Below are 18,362 nucleotides of genomic sequence, written 5' to 3' on the forward strand. Positions count from 1 at the left end.
TATCGATCGGTGACCGATCGATCGGAGCATCCCTAATCACAAGACCTTCAGCTATAAGACTTGTAAACAAGATTTTTGATATCTTGAGATATTGAACTTAGTTTGGAGTTTAGCAGAGGCCTTTTTCAGATTTTAACATTAGAGTGGATGGGAGCAGCTCGTTAACTCTAGAGTGCTTTGATCTAAAAACAGAGTGCAGGACAGCTTGAAATTCTCCCCCAAAAATGTTTTAAACTTGCCATAATTCCCAAACCCTACACTCCTCAGACATATTTTTTTCATGAAAATCGTAGGAAAACCTCTCCTAGGTTGGAAAATAAGAAAAAATATTAAACAAAATGCCTCTTGAGGGCATGAAGAGAGAAAAAGTCCAGCTAGCTCCCAATTGATTCCCATGTTAAAAACATCCGGATCTTTCTTCAGAGCAGAGAGAAGTACACTTTAGATAAACTGCTCCCATCTCCACATTTTACACACAAAACCCAAAAAAAAAACATATTTCAGTTCATTGGGGTTCCCTGATGCTCACGGTCTGGTAATATTTTTATAAGAGCCATAGTTTTTGAACAGGTGGCAAAATTGTCAGATATAATCCCCAATGCATTCTTATGGGACTCAGTGCTGCAGTTGGTTGTCATGGTGTTGCTGGGCAGATTGGAGCCACACACACGCGAGTGACACCATCCAATCAGAGCAGACACCATGGAAACCTTTGATCTCTGGGTTTACACACACAGGTGTTTGTAAACATTCAATCACTACTACTTACATTTGATATCTTATTTAACTCCTTCAGCCTAATTTCAGCAGGAACCATTCAAATATCAAACTATTCAGCCTTTTCAGCACATGATGGGAAACGTTCACATTTTTCAAAATATGTTATACTTTTTAAAATATTCAGCTTTTTAAAGTCTTTTTTTTAACATGGAAGTCATTGCAATGCATTTGAGCTGTCACAATTAACACACAAAAACACACACACACACTCTCTCTCTCTCTCACAGACACACACACACACTCTCTCTCACACATACACACACACACACACACACACACACACACTCTCTCTCTCTCTCACAAACAGACACACACACACACTCTCTCTCTCACACACAGAGACACTCTCTCTCTCTCACTCACACACACACAGACACACATATTATCTCTCTCTCTCACTCACACACACACACACACACACACACACACACACACACACACACACTCTCTCACACACACAGACACACACACACACACACTCTCTCTCTCTCTCACACAGACACACCGATGATGATGAATGATCAAGAGAAGAGAGAGAGGGCGATCAAGAGAAGAGAGAGAGGGCGATCAAGAGAAGAGTGAGAGGGTGATAGAAGAGTGAGAGGGTGATCAAGAAAAGAGAGTTCGGTTCCTCCTCCCTAGCTATTTGTTATTGGCGATTTCCCTTCTGGGCGGACCCAAGACAATGAGTCAGCAGCCGTTGACTCCGTCTCATTCGCTCCCTCTCCTTACAGTGTGTGTGTGTGTGTGTGTGTGTGTGTGTGTGTGTGTGTGTGTGTGTGTGTGTGTGTGTGTGTGTGTGTGTGTGTGTGTGTGTGTGTGTGTGTGTGTGTGTGTCTAAATAAGGATGTTTCCTGTCATGCACACACATATATTTAAGCCAATTACTCCAAAATGTTGTGGCAATTTAGCACGCACGACATCCTCTGAACTTCCTCTAACCTCGAAGTCAGCTCACTTAACAGGAATACATGTATTGATAAATTCAGAACGACCATTATCCCATGGCCTCTCTAAGAGTCTTGCAGGATATGAATTATCCAATTAACTAACTTCATACATTTTCCCCTATGCAGCTACGCACCAACATTGTTATCGTTTCTTAGCTAATACATGCTGGATATGCTAATCAACAAGACTTTAATTGTATTAGGTCTGAGGAAGCCCCTCTCTTGGAGTTCCTCTGACCTCTTACCAATTCAATTAACATGGGTACATCTGCTGTCAATTTGCAAAGACCATTGATAATTAGCAAAGAGACTCCCATGCCTCTTCTACTGACTTTATGAAAAATACTCATCCACGGGTAATCTTTTTACTCAAGGCAGAAATCACAGGCTGTACTGCACCATTACCTACTCACAAATAGCCAAAAAAAACACCTTCTGTTTATTAAAAAGTCAAGTGGAAGAAAAGAGCATTTGCGCTAAATCTACTTCTACTAAAAATGGGACATCATTATAGGAACATCAATATAAAAAACCTCTCTATATTTAAAAATAGGAAAAAATTGACCATCCAAGTTTTAACACACATGAATATATATAAAAACACACATATATTAGATGACATTAAAAATGAATATACCAGAAATACGCTATACTAAACTTTCTGCTTAATACTTTACTTCACCACACACACACACACACACACACACACACACACACGCACGCACACACACACACACACACACACACACACACACACACACACACACACACGCACACACACACACACAGGCCTTTGCCCACCTAACCATTGTTTTTATGGGTGAACCTCCCATTGATTGATGTCAGACATCTCATTTTGTTGTTCTACACCTCATACTCTCCAAAACCAAACACCCCTTCAAAAGAAAAGCCCTATAGATGTAATGCTACTTGAACTTATACTACTATGTACATCTGATATGTAACTCCTTCAGCCTACTTTCAGCTGCACAAACTATTCAACTATTAACTTATTCAGCTATTTCAGGACAATGACGCTATACATGTTGTTGTTTATACCTTTTTTAAACCTTTTCTTTTAAATATTAAGCTTCTTCACTATTTTTCCTCCTCTTCCAGTTTAACATTTCACTTTCAAGTGTTCAACAAAGTCATTGCAATGCATTTGAGCTGTAACAATTTGATTCAAATCATTTCACTTTTCTGCATTTCTCTGCTAAGTTCAGCAACACACTTACTTGGTCTCTGTAGCTAAAATCAGCTACCATTCAGCTAATAACATATTCAGCTTTTTCTGCATTTTCAGCTAAATTCAGCCACAAATGTTCACGATTTACAGCATTCGTACGCATTTTCTGCAGGAAATGCATTTTCTAATTTCATTTGTTAGTCTCACTTCCCATGGCCTTGAGGAAGCTGACTCTTGGATATTTATATTGCAATAGTGTAGAAAATGCTGTGTCTGCTTTTTGAAAATATTGAAGTTTCAGGGTTAGGGTTTACATCTGTTCAGTCAAGTTAAGCCAATGTTTCCATATTTTGTTAAACCATGACAATATTTTGTATTTTGAGTTTGAACAAATGGAAACTTTGAGATTACTGAGATAATGGTAGCTACATTACCAGCGACATAGATTCTTCAAATTATAAAAAATACATCAAGTCAAATATTCAGCCCTACCGGTCAATGCATATGCTACGACAGACACAAGAAATTGAAAGAGAATGTGTTTTAAATGGGCTTACCTGCTTGAAAAGTTCTATTTAACGGAAAGTAGCCTATGTGAGCTAGTTAACTAACAAGCCCCTTCTAGCCCCTCATGCATAATCATGTGTATTTTCTCCATTCCTGTTCATGTGTCTTCTCGCAATTATCGCTGGCCCAGTGTATCTCCTAATCGCTATAACCGCCCTGCTCTCGTCTATCCCACATGCTCCACTGAGATCCAACATCTAGTTTCAGGTGGCCTGTGGAACTGCCAGTCAGCTGTTCCAAAGGCTGTCTTCATCTCTGGCTACGCCTCCCTGCCGTCTCTGGATTTCCTTGCTCTCACTGAGACCTGGATTAGTCCATCCAACACATCCACCCCAGCAGCTCTCTCCACAGCATATTCCTTCTCCCATACACCCAGACCCACTGGCAGAGGAGGTGGCACTGGTCTCCTGCTCTCTCCCAAATGGAGCTTTTCCCTCTTCAAGCTACCTAACTTCACTCCGTCCACCTTTGAATTCCATGACGTCACAGTAACCCATCCTATACAATTAACCATTGTTGTTCTCTACCGTCCACCAGGCGCCTTGGGGGACTTCTTGGAGGAATTAGATAATCTCCTCTCACACATCCCTGAAACTGGCCCTCCCGCTGTACTTCTCGGAGACTTCAACCTCCAGACAGGGAAGATAGACGAACTAACATCTCTGTTAACCACCTTTGCTTTCTCATTGTCTCCATCCCCACCAACTCATAAAGCTGGCAATGTCCTTGATCTCATATTCTCAAGGAACTGCACTACGTCTAACCTCTCTGTAAACCCGCTCCACACATCCGATCACTTCATCATTTCATTCTCTCTACCCCTTTCCAAACATAACAAACTAATCTCTTCTCATCCTGCACCTGTCCGCCGTAACCTTCGCTCCCTCTCCCCCTCTACCTTTGCCTCATCGGTGCTCTCAGCCCTCCCTTCCTCTGACTCGTTCCAACTTCTGCCTCCAAACTCTGCTGCAGAAACTCTCCTCTCTACTCTCTCATCCTCTCTGGACTCCCTCTGTCCTCTCACATCTCGGCAGGCTCGTCAGTCCCCTCCTGCTCCATGGCTAAATGACGCACTGCGTGCTAATAGAACCATCCTTAGGGCAGCAGAGCGGAAATGGTGGAAATCCAAACACCATGACGACCTCCTAACCTATCAGGCTCTCCTCTCCTCTTTCTCTGCTTCGATCTCTCAGGCAAAAAGCACTTTCTTTCAAGATAAGATCCAATCTTCCTATTCCAATCCCAAAAAACTATTTTCCATCTTCTCCACCCTCTTGGACCCTCCCAAAGCCCCTTCCCCCTCATCCCTTCTGTCAAGCGACTTTGTTAACCACTTTGAAAAAAAGGTTGATGATATTCGCTCTTCTTTTTCTGACTCACCTTTACTCACCGCTGGGTCACCAGACCCTCCTTTCACCCACACACTAACCTCCTTTTCCCCTCTCTCTCCAAGTGAGGTTCTTACCCTCATTACCTCTGCCCGCCCTACCACCTGTCCTCTGGACCCTATCCCCTCAAACCTCCTTCAGACTATCGCTCCTGATATTCTACCGTTTCTCACCCATTTCATCAACACTTCTCTAACTTCTGGTCACTTTCCAAATAGTCTTAAGGAGGCAAGAGTAAACCCTCTCCTAAAGAAACCCACTCTCAACCCGTCTGATGTTATAAACTACAGGCCTGTCTCTCTACTCCCGTTCCTGTCTAAAACACTTGAACGTGCCGTCTTTAAACAACTCTCCTGTTATCTCCATCAGAACAACCTTCTGGATCCGCACCAGTCTCGTTTCAAGGCAGGTCACTCCACAGAAACTGCCCTCCTTGCTGTCACTGAGGAACTGCACACGGCTAAAGCAGCATCCCTCTTCTCTGTCATCATCCTGTTGGACCTGTCTGCTGCATTCAACACGGTGAACCATCAGATCCTCCTTCACACTCTTCAAAAACTTGGAGTTTCAGGCTCTGCACTTTCCCTCCACACCTCATACCTCAAAGATCATATCTACAGGGTAACTTGGAGAGGGTCCGAGTCCGACCCTTGTCAATTAACTACAGGGGTCCCTCAGGGCTCTGTTCTTGGTCCCCTCCTCTTCTCCCTGTACACAAACTCGCTCGGATCAGTCATTAGCCCGCATGGTTTTTCATACCACTGCTACGCTGACGACACCCAATTAATTCTGTCCTTTCCCCGCTCAGAGACCCAGGTCGTCGCATGCATCTCTGCTTGTCTAGCTGACATCTCTCAGTGGATGTCTGCTCATCACCTCAAGCTCAACCTTGACAAGACTGAACTGCTTTTCCTTCCGGGAAAAGATTGTCCCACTCTTGACCTGACAATCAACATCGGCACCTCTGTTGTTTCCCCGACTCAGACTGCAAGGAATCTGGGTGTGATCCTAGATAACAAACTGTCCTTCACTGCAAACATCGCTGCTACAACCCGTTGCTGCAGATACACGTTTTACAACATCAGGAGGATACGTCCCCAGCTGACCCAGAAAACAACGCAGGTTCTGGTCCAGGCTCTCGTCATCTCACGCCTAGACTACTGCAACTCCCTCCTGGCTGGTCTACCTGCATGTGCCATCTGACCTCTGCAGCTCATCCAGAATGCAGCTGCTCGCCTGGTCTTCAACCTTCCAACATTTTCCCACACCACTCCGCTCCTCCGCTCACTTCACTGGCTTCCGGTAACTGCTAGAATCCACTTCAAGACACTGGTACTTGCGTAACATGTTGCGAATGGATCTGGCCCTTCCTAAATCCAGGACATGGTTAAACTGTACACCCCAGCGCGTGCACTACGCTCTGCATCAGCCAAACGACTCGCTGCACCCTCGCTGCGAGGGGCACCCAAGTTCCCATCAGCAAAAACACGTGGGTTTGCTATCCTGGCTCCAAAATGGTGGAATGAGCTCCCCATTGACATCAGGACAGCAGAAAGCCTGCACATCTTCCGGCGCAGACTGAAAACTCATCTCTTTCGACTCCACTTCGAGCGATAGAATTACTAACAAAGAACTGCTAACAGAGCACTTATATACTAATACAGGACTGGCTTATCTATAGCCAGTTGAGTAGCACTTGAAATGTTTGGCTCTATGAAACCTGATGTACTTATATGATTCTGTTTTCTTCAAGGTTGTGTCTTCCTGGTCGAATGTACTTATTGTAAGTCGCTTTGGATAAAAGCGTCAGCTAAATGCAATGTAATGTAATGTAACAAAATGACAAGCTATAGGGCTAGCTTCACACGGCTATGCTAGCTGCCGCTTCAAATATTTTTATTGCTCAATATAATTTTTTTCAAAATAACCTTGGTCAAAATTAACAAATGAGAATGATGTTGGTAAATCATATAAAAAAATATGATCTGTGCTATGTTTATTAATAATTCTAGTGGCAGTATTTTAATGCCAAATGCATTAGCTAAACTGCATATCCCTATGCTAATCTTGGATGAAAAAACGGCACCTTACCTGCTAACTAGGTAGCTTGTTATAATTTACTGGTTTGGACATAAATGAAATGTGACAAATATTAGTGTTTTTAAATTAGCTTATCTGCTCGTTTTCTTCTTTGAGAGGAACCAAGAGAGTATTGCTATACATTTGTGACAACTGACAAAAATCTAAGTTAATAGAAAACTAGTTTGTGAACTATATAGATATCTAGGGCAGATCGTTTATCATTAACATGTTTCTGACTATGGTGTCACCTTGTTAAGTTATCTGACACATGTTTACAAGCACAGGATCATGAAAAGATAAGGGCTAGAAATCATGGTTGGGAAGCATAATATATATAGTAGTGAATGCTTTTTAAAATTAAATTGTATTTCCCTGATCTAAAACATTTAAACATAGGCTATAGCAGGCCTACAAAACATGTTTGTTCTCTGAATTATCCTACCACTGTTTCCCACATCCATTAGTCGATGTCTGATTCCTTCTGGTAGGCCTATCTGGTGTTGTGTGTGCCTGACCAAGTCCTGGGAAATTAGCGCATTTAATTAATTTCTTGGAAAAATGCACAAGAAATGACAATAGTAGTTCTAACTCAGTCACACACACTTACAAATACCCAGCAGATAAAAGCATTCTTAAAAAAATGATTGCAGATAATCACACATTAGAAAAAATAGCTTACATTTACCACAACAGTATTTGCAAGACACATTTATTTTACAACACTGTCTACCTAAATCCTACCACAGAAACTTAAATGTTTTGCATTTCTTGGTTAGTAATATACTTCACCAGGGCTAGTGAGCAGATTTATAGAGGCGTATTGACAAGGTCACGGAAGGTTTTCTAATCAGGTTGCTGCTGTGTGCTTGTGTGTATGTGTGCATGTTTACTGTAATGCGTGTGGTTGAAGGTTGGTGTGACAGATTGAAGGCCTCACAACCTATTGATGTGACCTATATTTCTAGTTTGGTTGTCACTACTCTTATATTCAGCATATCTCCTTAGGTAGAGATGCTATACTATACATCATCTCCGTAACCCTGTTCATCTTGTGAAATGCAAATGTTTATTTCTAAACTGGCTTAGCGTGTATTTTTGAAGGATGTTCCCTACGTCAAGGTGTGCGACAGTAGAAGCAGTGAAAAGTAAAGAAATATATATCTATGATCTTTACATGTTACTATTTTTTCCTAATCATCATTCTTCCTGACTCATGTCGTTATTCTGCTACTTAGTTTTGACTAAATTAGTGTCAGTATGCCCTCAACACCCACACACTCTTTTCAGGAAGTCATTGTGTGTTGCTAATGCAGCATTTCAAACTGTTAAAATAGGCCTGTTATACAGTATTTTACTCATATCACTTTTGTGCATTCTGAGTATGTTTACGAGTTACTGTGCTGTATATTCTAAACCAAAACAGCACTTATCTGTCTCAAACATGTTTCAGGATTTGGTTCATCTACATGCAATGCAAAAACGCTATCCAATTATTATGTGATTAAGGAAAATAACAGTAAAGGCTCTCACATATAAAACCCCCTTTGGGAGATTTTGCTATGAACTCGTATATGTGTATATAATTTCCATAAATCCGATATAAAAGAGTTGTCTGACACAGGCACCAGGATGTATTAAACTGGCTAAAAATAGAGGGAAAACAAATACTGTTTTGTTGATTATTTCTATTTAAAGGAGTTGATGGTAACCCTGGCTTAGAAAACATGATGGTTCCTGCTGATCTAATCTCAGTGAAGACTTGACGTCTGTCTTCATTCTGTTTAACATCAAAACAGCTTGGGGAGACCTTTAAGAATGCCAAAGGATGTTTCACCAAAACACAAGATCATGGTCAAAATATAAACACTGCTCCTTCCTACTGGAATTTGACATTGATAACAAAAATAATTTTTTTTAAAATGGTCACAAGTGTTACAAGTCAAATTTGTACTTACTTTGAAATTATAAAAGAGTATTTATTTTACTTTTGCCTCACTGACCTCAAATTATATATTACATACATTATTTATGATATTATATTGTTGGAATTGTTGTTTAATTATTCATTACTATGTACTTTTCCTTGGATTGTTGTGCCATGTTCATTTATGTACTTTTTTATGCAATGCTATATCGAGTGAGACAGCCATGGATTTGCTATGATCGAAGGAAAATATTATCGTCTGCCACGGCTGAATATTCCTGCTGACATTTTCAGTTAGTGCCATAACCAAACACATCACAATGATAAAACAAAGGCTTCTAGAATAACAGCAGGGAGGATCATGTGCAGATTTTTCTACAAAATGAGCACATGCTCTCATCAATTTAACCTTGAATGAGACATGAGTACAGGCATATAATCAAGGCTGCACGGTTTGTGCTGCAGGAAAAAAGTACATTATCAACAACATTGAAATTGTTTACCTTGGCTGGTCTCAAACAGAATGCTAACTCTGTTTACAAACAAGCTAGATCTGGAACGCACCCTGAAACAATACTTTTGTGTGTATTTTCTGAAATACACACAATATGCAAAGGATAGACATGACCAGTGGCGGCCGGCCCATAGGGGCGCCGCCCCACCTCTTCCCACATACAAAAAATGTTAATTAAAATTTGTAATTAATTAATTAATTAAAATATAAAATATATATATTTTATATTTTTATTTTTAATGAACAAGGTAAATATCATACAATTGGTATCACTAAAATGTATAATCTACAATAAAATCTCGTTTAAAATTGTGTTACGATGTCTAAAGTTACTGATAAGTCACATGTTTCCTGCCTGGCCTTGCCCGTGGCATTAGTTTATCATTACCGGGCGGAGCCCCCGAGCCAAACAGCAGCAACCAGCACGTTGCAAAAGTCTCAATAGTAAACAGATAACAGGCTCATCACAGACAAACTGGATGTGGCCAAGTACTTGAACATTTTTTTCACAAACATAGCCACAACTCTTGTAAATAAATTACCCTCCCACTCAGGGCTTTTTGGAGTAGATCACATCATGACCTACTACAAAAACCTAGGGGTACGCAAAGATGATTTCAGTCTAGCAAGGGTAACAACAGCAGAGGTACTCATTAAACTGAGCGCCCTCCAACCTAACAAGGTCACTGGCCACGACAATATCCCCTCCAAATTCCTCAGAGACACAGCAACCGCCATCTTACCAGTCATAGCTCACATAATTAACCTCTCCATAAAACAGGGAAAAGTACCCAAAGACTTCAAAATTGCAAGAGTAACCCCCCTGCACAAAAAGGGCAGCAAATTGGACCCAGGCAACTACCGCCCTGTTTCTATACTTACCTCCATCTCGAAAGTCATGGGAAAAATAGTATATGAACAGGTCGAAAAGTACCTCGCGGAAAAGAAACTAATCTATGAATTTCAATCTGGCTTTAGAACATCCCACTCCACTGACACATGCCTTCTTTATTTGAGCGACCACATCAAACAAGAGGTGGACGAGGGCAAGTACTGCGGCATGGTGATGCTGGACCTACAAAAGGCTTTCGACACTGTCAATCACCCCATTCTGATTGACAAGCTAAAAGCAATTGGTTTTGATAAACTATCGGTGAGCTGGATGCAATCCTACCTGGAGGGGAGAGAACAGATGGTGGAGGTAAACGGTACTCTGTCCCCCCCCCCTCCCAGTGAGCTGTGGTGTTCCACAAGGAAGCATATTAGGTCCGTTACTGTTCCTAATTTATGTAAACGACATGTCATCAGCATGTGACTGCAACTTGTTCCTGTTCGCGGACGACTCAGCCCTGCTGGTCTCTGACAGGAACAGGTTACAGGTTGAAAAAAACCCTCAGCTCCGAGCTCGGCAGAATCTGCACCTGGCTCGCCGATAATAAATTATCATTACACCTGGGTAAAACAGAGTCCATTCTCTTCGGTTCGAAACATAATCTCAGCAAATCCGACGACTTCTCAGTTGCAGTGGGCGACATTATTGTCACAAGTAAGAAGGAAATTACATACCTAGGATCTATTCTTGAGGCAAACCTCTCCTGTGACAAAATGGCATCCAATGTAATAAAAAAGTCAATCAAAGAACTAGATTCCTATACCGGATCTCCTCTCTGGTAAACAAAAACACCCTGAAAGCTCTGGCAGGAGCACTCATTCAAGGGTACTATGACTATGCTTGCACGTCATGGTACCATAGCACCTCCAAGGCGCTAAAAATAAAACTTCAAACATCGCAAAATAAACTGGTCAGACTACTGCTTGACCTTTCATCTAGAACCCACCTCACCTCTGCCCACTTTGACAACCTAGGATGGCTTAGAGTAGACGACAGAGTACAGCTACTTGCAATGGGCCTGGTCTACAAGATCCACTACACCTCTATGGTACCCATGTACATGTCAAAATTCTTCCCAAAGGTCAAGGAATACCATGATCATAACACCAGAGGGAGCTCCACAAATCATGTGAAACCCAGATTTGGCACAAAAAAGGGGGAATACACGTTTCGCAATTATGCCACATCAAGGTGGAACGCTCTTCCCACAACTGTAAAGGAAAGTAAAACTATACTTACCTTCAAAACCTCTCTTAAAGAGCACCTTCGGGGGAGAGCATTGCAAAACTGGCCCCGGTAATGGTACAAATCTCACCCTGTCGTTCAATGGACAGCTTCCCCCCCCCCCCCCCCCCCATCTATGTATATACTCGCATTTTAGACTCTGTTACTAACTGTATATCTGTAGACTTGGTAAGTCTTAAATGTCCGGTTAGGATGTATTAGAACAAAATCTAAAATGAAAATTGTAAATAAGCAATCTGTATGTAAAAAACCACCTGTATGTAAATTGTAAATAAGCCATCTGTATGTCAAATATGTCTTATATGTCTTAAATGACATGATGAATTGGAAATGGGGGACCCTGATGTAAACAAGACGAAAGTCTTTCTCTGGTCTGCATCCCCTTAACAATTGTATGTTTTGAGCTGTACTGTACTGTACCCAATATACAAGCTGTTAATAAACGTTTCAATCAATCAATCAATGAATCAATCAATCAATCAATCAAACTGTGCCGCCGAAACATAATTTCAGCCAATCAGCGCTGTCAAATATTTTGGTCACGAGGGCACTCACGTTGGCGCCCACGTTGCTTACGTGCGTTGACGTGAGTTGTTTTTTTAGACTCGTGAGTGACCAAGGTGACGCAGTAGTTGGATGATAATGGTGTGCAGGTGGAGTCGGCGATTCCGTGCAAGAGCTACTCTCCAATCCTTTCGAAAGGAGAAGTTTGGGAGATAAATTGATACTTAAAGACCTTGGACCGGACCAACCCGATTTGTATATATCACAGCAAGCTCGTGAAAAAGACAAAACGTATCAACGAGGCTTCTCACATGGCTAGCTGGATGCAAACGATGCAAACAGGTAAATGCTATCTTTTGTTTCCCATGCGTGCTCTTCAAACAGCCGGGGACAGATACGATCTGTTCAGAAACTAGACAAAAGTTACACAAATACAAACCACAGACTGTCTGTGTCATGGAGAATACAGTCGCTGGTTTATTTATGTCTGTATAGGCCGTTGTTGTGAGTGTGGATGGTCGGAGCATATATAACGTTAGATTAGCCAAGCTCCATTCAGAAAACAAGCATTCTAAAAGGTGTTTCTCTGCCATCTGTCTGCAGACTTGTCAAAGCATTAATTCATGGTTTTTACTAACCGGTATCAGTATGTTGTTACGTCGGCATCATTTAGAAACGTGTATTACAATTTAATCACGGTAAAATATGTTCATTTTGTTGTAGTTGTAGCTCCCGAGCCAGCGCGTCTTGTTTGAATGATGCGAGTAAACACAGCTGGCAGCCGCGGTGAAACTCGAGCGACTAGAACGATGCGATAGGAGCGTTTAGAGCGAAGCGAATATTCGCATCGCGTCCGGTCTGAACGCAGCATTAAAGCGAGCTCCGCGCTGCACTGGAAACGCGCCATTACATCACCAGAAGTCCTAATTTAAGGGGTCATTTCTCCCAAAAAAAAAATGTTTACTCACTATATCAACAGCCCCACCAAAAATATTTTCCACCAGCCGCCACTGGACATGACCATATCCATCCACTGCATTAGCACTCTAGACTCTCCATAACTCCACAGTTAATTGGCAGTCTGGACTGAAGATGTCATGGCCTCTACTGTTATAGCACAGCTCAGTGGAGAAAGACTTTAACATGCCTGCTGGGTTAATCCTCTATTTACACACTAATGTTGAGAATAAGTTGATTAGAAGCACTTACCTTGAAGTTCACTTAACTGCTAAGAGCGAGGCAACCCGTCTAGAAACCATGGTTTCTCGTATATGTGTATATAATTTCCATAAATCCAATATAAAAGAGTTGTCTGACACAGGCACCAGGATGTATTAAACTGGCTGAAAATAGAGGGAAAACAAATACTGTTTTGTTGATTATTTCTATTTAAAGGAGTTGATGGTAACCCTGGCTTAGAAAACATGATGGTTCCTGCTGATCTAATCTCAGTGAAGACTTGACGTCTGTCTTCATTCTGTTTAACATCAAAACAGCTTGGGGAGACCTTTAAGAATGCCAAAGGATGTTTCACCAAAACACAAGATCATGGTCAAAATATAAACACTGCTCCTTCCTACTGGAATTTGACATTGATAACAAAAATATTTTTTTTTTAAATGGTCACAAGTGTTACAAGTCAAATTTGTACTTACTTTGAAATTATAAAAGAGTATTTATTTTACTTTTGCCTCACTGACCTCAAATTATATATTACATACATTATTTATGATATTATATTGTTGGAATTGTTGTTTAATTATTCATTACTATGTACTTTTCCTTGGATTGTTGTGCCATGTTCATTTATGTACTTTTTTATGCAATGCTATATAGAGTGAGACAGCCATGGATTTGCTATGATCGAAGGAAAATATTATCGTCTGCATTACATCTATGAAGCATTCAAATAAAGGATCATGAAGCATGTTCGGATATTGGTAGATCATGTGTCATAATAAAGACATGTGGGAGGAGGCACCAACTCCCTCACTAAATGTTGTCCTTAGTCCCTGTGTTAAGAAAGGTACACATTTTCTAACAATGTTTTGCATTTGAGTCCCTTGTGGAGGCCATTTTGTAAAAGTGCTTAAAGATCAAATGCAAAGCTTCCAAATATGCTACATTTTTATAGAAATGTTGTTTTTAAGACTGCCTGTATTTTTTATTTGATTTAAATCGAGATAATACACCCCAAAAAAAGCTTTTTATTGATCCAAAACTCGACCCAAAGCCGTCTGAATTTCTGACATGTAATTCCCAGCAGCCTCCGCGCGCGTGACGTAATAGTGGCCAAACAGTCTCTGGACCAAATATCACGACTCGGCAGTCTCGGTCACATGTTTTTCAAAAAGACAACTGAATTAACATGGGTTATTGTTGAGCTTTTTGTTGTACGAACGGTGCGGGATCTGGGAGAGTTTTACATGCATTTCCCAAAGACCAAATCATCCGCAAAAAATGGATTTTTTTTTTAGTGAATCGTGTTGGATGGCAACCGACAAAATGGAGAAAGTTGTGTTCTGACCACTTCGCGTGTGATGCATACGACGTTGATCCTGCTATCATGAAGTCTGTTGGTGGAGAAGCATTAATAGCACGTCGGAGGCTGAAACCCGGAGCCGTCCCCTCCACATATCAGCACAAGAAACCACTGAAAGAACGAAAGAGCCGGGCGATGCAGAAACGCCAAATAATTGAGGTAAACAACTTTTGATTAGATTTCAAAGCGCACGGAGCACAGTAGATAACGCAGATAACGGAATTGCAGTTGTATTGCTTATAGAGGTGGGCACCGTTAGATTCTGTGTCTTTACGATCATAAACAATGTGTTGGATGTGGAGCTAGGATAAGTAATAAGGGCGCTAGGAGTGATAGGTTAGAATTTTTTGCTCGGGGCTAATTCACTGTTAGCATTCCCATCCACCTCGTCCTTGTGAGGTGAGTCCGCCTGGAATTTATTTTTCTAAACCTCTCTAAAAAGGTAAAATTTCACTTGTTTTGCATCAATCTTGATACAGGGTACTTATTATATGTTATAGTTTGGATTCCTAAAGCTTTAGTCTATAGTCTACTCAGAATCAGACATGATAGACGAAACTAGTTGTACTATCGGCGGAAGCCGCTGTGATTGATAAGCCAGGTGGAAATATGTTTGGCACATCTGACGTCACGCGCCGCCATCTTGCGGAGGAGCGGCGGAGAAAATAAATCGTCGGACTTGGTGTTGGGGGTTGAACAAAATTAATATTGCGCATTGCCAGACTCATATTATCTCCGATTTTAATACTGCAATATCTTAGATAGTGTTGTAGCTATATGATTTCGATTGTACTGGCAATTATACAAAAAGCTTTGCATTTGATCTTTAAAGAGGAAGCTGTTAGTGTATTCAAAAACCCTGAAGGCAGGAGAGACTGAAAAGAGTCAAGGGAAGCTTATAAAAGTTAACAGCATTTAATTACACAAAAGATGCGGTGGTGTACAAAATGAAATGTCTGATGAGAATATTCGTAGTGGCCAAACGGCGGTACTACACTTCCGTTTGGTTGCTGGGCCCGGAAACACTTTTTCCCATTGACTTACATGGGGAAAGAGTGGTCTGTAACTCGTTGGATAATTTTTTTTAAACTAAATAAACAACCCAGTATGAAGACTTGTATAGCCCTTATTAAAAACATTCGTTCCTCAAGTTGTAAAAATGTGCTAATAACGTTATTCTGAGAGTTATTTCCCTCGGCATTATGAACGCGCATCTAACCCACGGGACCGCGCTGCCCGGCACGTTCATGTGATGTGACATGTTCAGCACCTCCCCCTTCACACGCGGTCACGTTCAGTGTTCACTGTCACGTCACTGAGGCTAAAGAGACAACGCTTTATATATACAGTCTATGCTAACAACCGACAACAGTTTGCTCCAAAAAGTAAGATACGAAAACATATTTATTTTCTAACCTGCCTCTTTAATGTCTGTATGTAATGTAACATGTTCTCATATAAAATAGTAAAATAAGCCAAACCACTCATCAGCAACCGCTACTGTGGCTAAGCTAATGTTGGGTGTTTGCACAGTAATTTTCCATACTTTTCATAGTTAACCAAAATGCTAGAAATGTATGCATGCCAGCAGTTCTGCAATGTTAACTCTGTATGAATTAGCTAACTTTCTAGAAACCAGACTTTGCATTTATAATTCGTTTTATATATATTTCTATTTAAAATCTATAAATGTGAGATGAAAAAACTAAAAATGTATTTTTCACAACTAATTTCCAATGCAATGTCCCTACCATTGTAAACGACGATGCATACAGAATCTTCAAGAACACATATTATTTTAAAGAGGCGTGAAGAGCTAATCATTTGTACTTTATTTATAGATGGCAGAAATAGCCGGATCGACATCCAGAGAGGAAATCCTGAAGGAAAGTGGGCCTCCCGCCATACTTGGACAAGGTGCTGTATAGTTTTTATAAGAATTTTTATTCATTTTGTTTCAGTAATTTTTTGATTGCATACCCTTTACTTTCATATGGCAAAAACAAATATATTGTACCTTATTTTTACATCTGATAAGTGAAATCAGTTGATTGTGACCTTATCACAAAAAGTCAGTGACTTGATACATCCTGCTTCGTAATAATGCATGAAATCGTCATGCATTATTTAATGTAATATTAATATATAATCTTAATCCTTATAAAGTTTCATCATGATTCTATATACAAGTATAGAGTTATATGTAATATAATATACAAATTAAACTTGTGTAGTCTTAAAAATATGATGAAAATGATATGACAACTCAGGCTACATGTACCGCCTTATTCTAAAAGATGATCACCAGTAAACACTTTTTCAATATATTTTATTCTATCTAGGTCCCAATGTGTGGATAATAGGGAGCAGCTACGTTAGACGTGGGGAAGAAAGAGCCAGACACACCATGGGAAGCAACCTGGGTCTCAATTGCCGTGTGTGGTGGTTTGGCAAGGGTGGTCTGAGGTGGAGGAACCTTCTTCCCTTTTTCTATTAGTCCTTGAGAGGAAGAACAGTCCCGGATGTCCTGCTCATCCACTGTGGCGGCAACGACCTTGGCAACATCAAAGGTGTGGAGCTTGTCACAGCGATGAAGCAGGACCTGCTTTCCCTCAGTGACAACTTCTCAGAGATGAAGATAATTTTATCTTCTATCAATGAGAGATGTCACTGGAGGAAAGCCAATCCGGGAAAGCTGAACAAGGCCAGAATGTGGGTGAACAGAGATGGGTAAATGTGTTAGTGGTTTGGGTAGAGTGTAAGGCATCCTTGCATTAAGTTTGACTGCCCTGGCATATTTCTAAGAGATGGAGTTCATTTCACCAATTTTGGAAATAATATGTTTACGTATGTACGTATGTACGTAATATGTAACCTTAAACAGTCCCTTGAGGCTACAATCTAAAGTGGTTCTGCATTTTGGATTCTAGCCTCAACAGGATATGTATATTTAACAAGAATAACTTTTAAATTTGAAAACAGTCCTCCTTGTAAGGATGTCTTCACTTACTCGCACTATTTTTTTTAAATGTGTAATTTAATTAAATTGTTCACTCACATTCTGTGTTTTTCCTCTCTCTTAAACTTTAGTCCCCTTGTCTTTTTCTCTCTTTCCCTCACTCATCTTAGTCCCCTTGTCTTTTTCTCTCTTTCCCTCACTCATCTTAGTCCCCTTGTCTTTTTCTCTCTTTCCCTCACTCATCTTAGTCCCCCTGTTTTGTTTCTCTCTTTCCCTCACTCATCTTCCCCAGCCTCACCCAGACGACGAGACGGCGTACAGAGAGGAGGTCGAAAACCTGACATCTTGGTGCCAGGATAACAACCTCCATCTCAACGTCAGCAAAACCAAGGAGCTGATTGTGGATTGCAGGAAGCAGCAAAGAGAGGGACACGCCCCCCCCATCGCCATCAATGGGACTACGGTAGAGAGAGTCAGCAGCTTTAGGTTCCTCAAGGCCCCTACACACGGCGGCGTGCGTTGCCGCTTCAACGCTTCTGCCCATTCACTTTGAATGTGGTGACGTCATGATTCGCCGAACTGCATTGTGGGAGCAAAGCGTAGCTTTTCTCGTGGTGCTCGCTGCAAAAGTAGAGCAATGTTCTACTTTTGACGCCTCGACGGAGGCGTCAGCCAATCAAATCCCGTTTATGCAAATCTACCAGTACAAGCACTAGCCAATCAAACCGCGTGTATGCTGGGAGAGCCAGACCGCAGTTCATTTCCTCATATAACAAAAAATGGAGGAGAAAATAATCGTAGCGGTAGGGAATCACCCGGTGCTTTA

Source organism: Gymnodraco acuticeps, unplaced genomic scaffold (genome assembly GCF_902827175.1).
Source record: "Gymnodraco acuticeps unplaced genomic scaffold, fGymAcu1.1, whole genome shotgun sequence".
NCBI lineage: Eukaryota > Metazoa > Chordata > Actinopteri > Perciformes > Bathydraconidae > Gymnodraco > Gymnodraco acuticeps.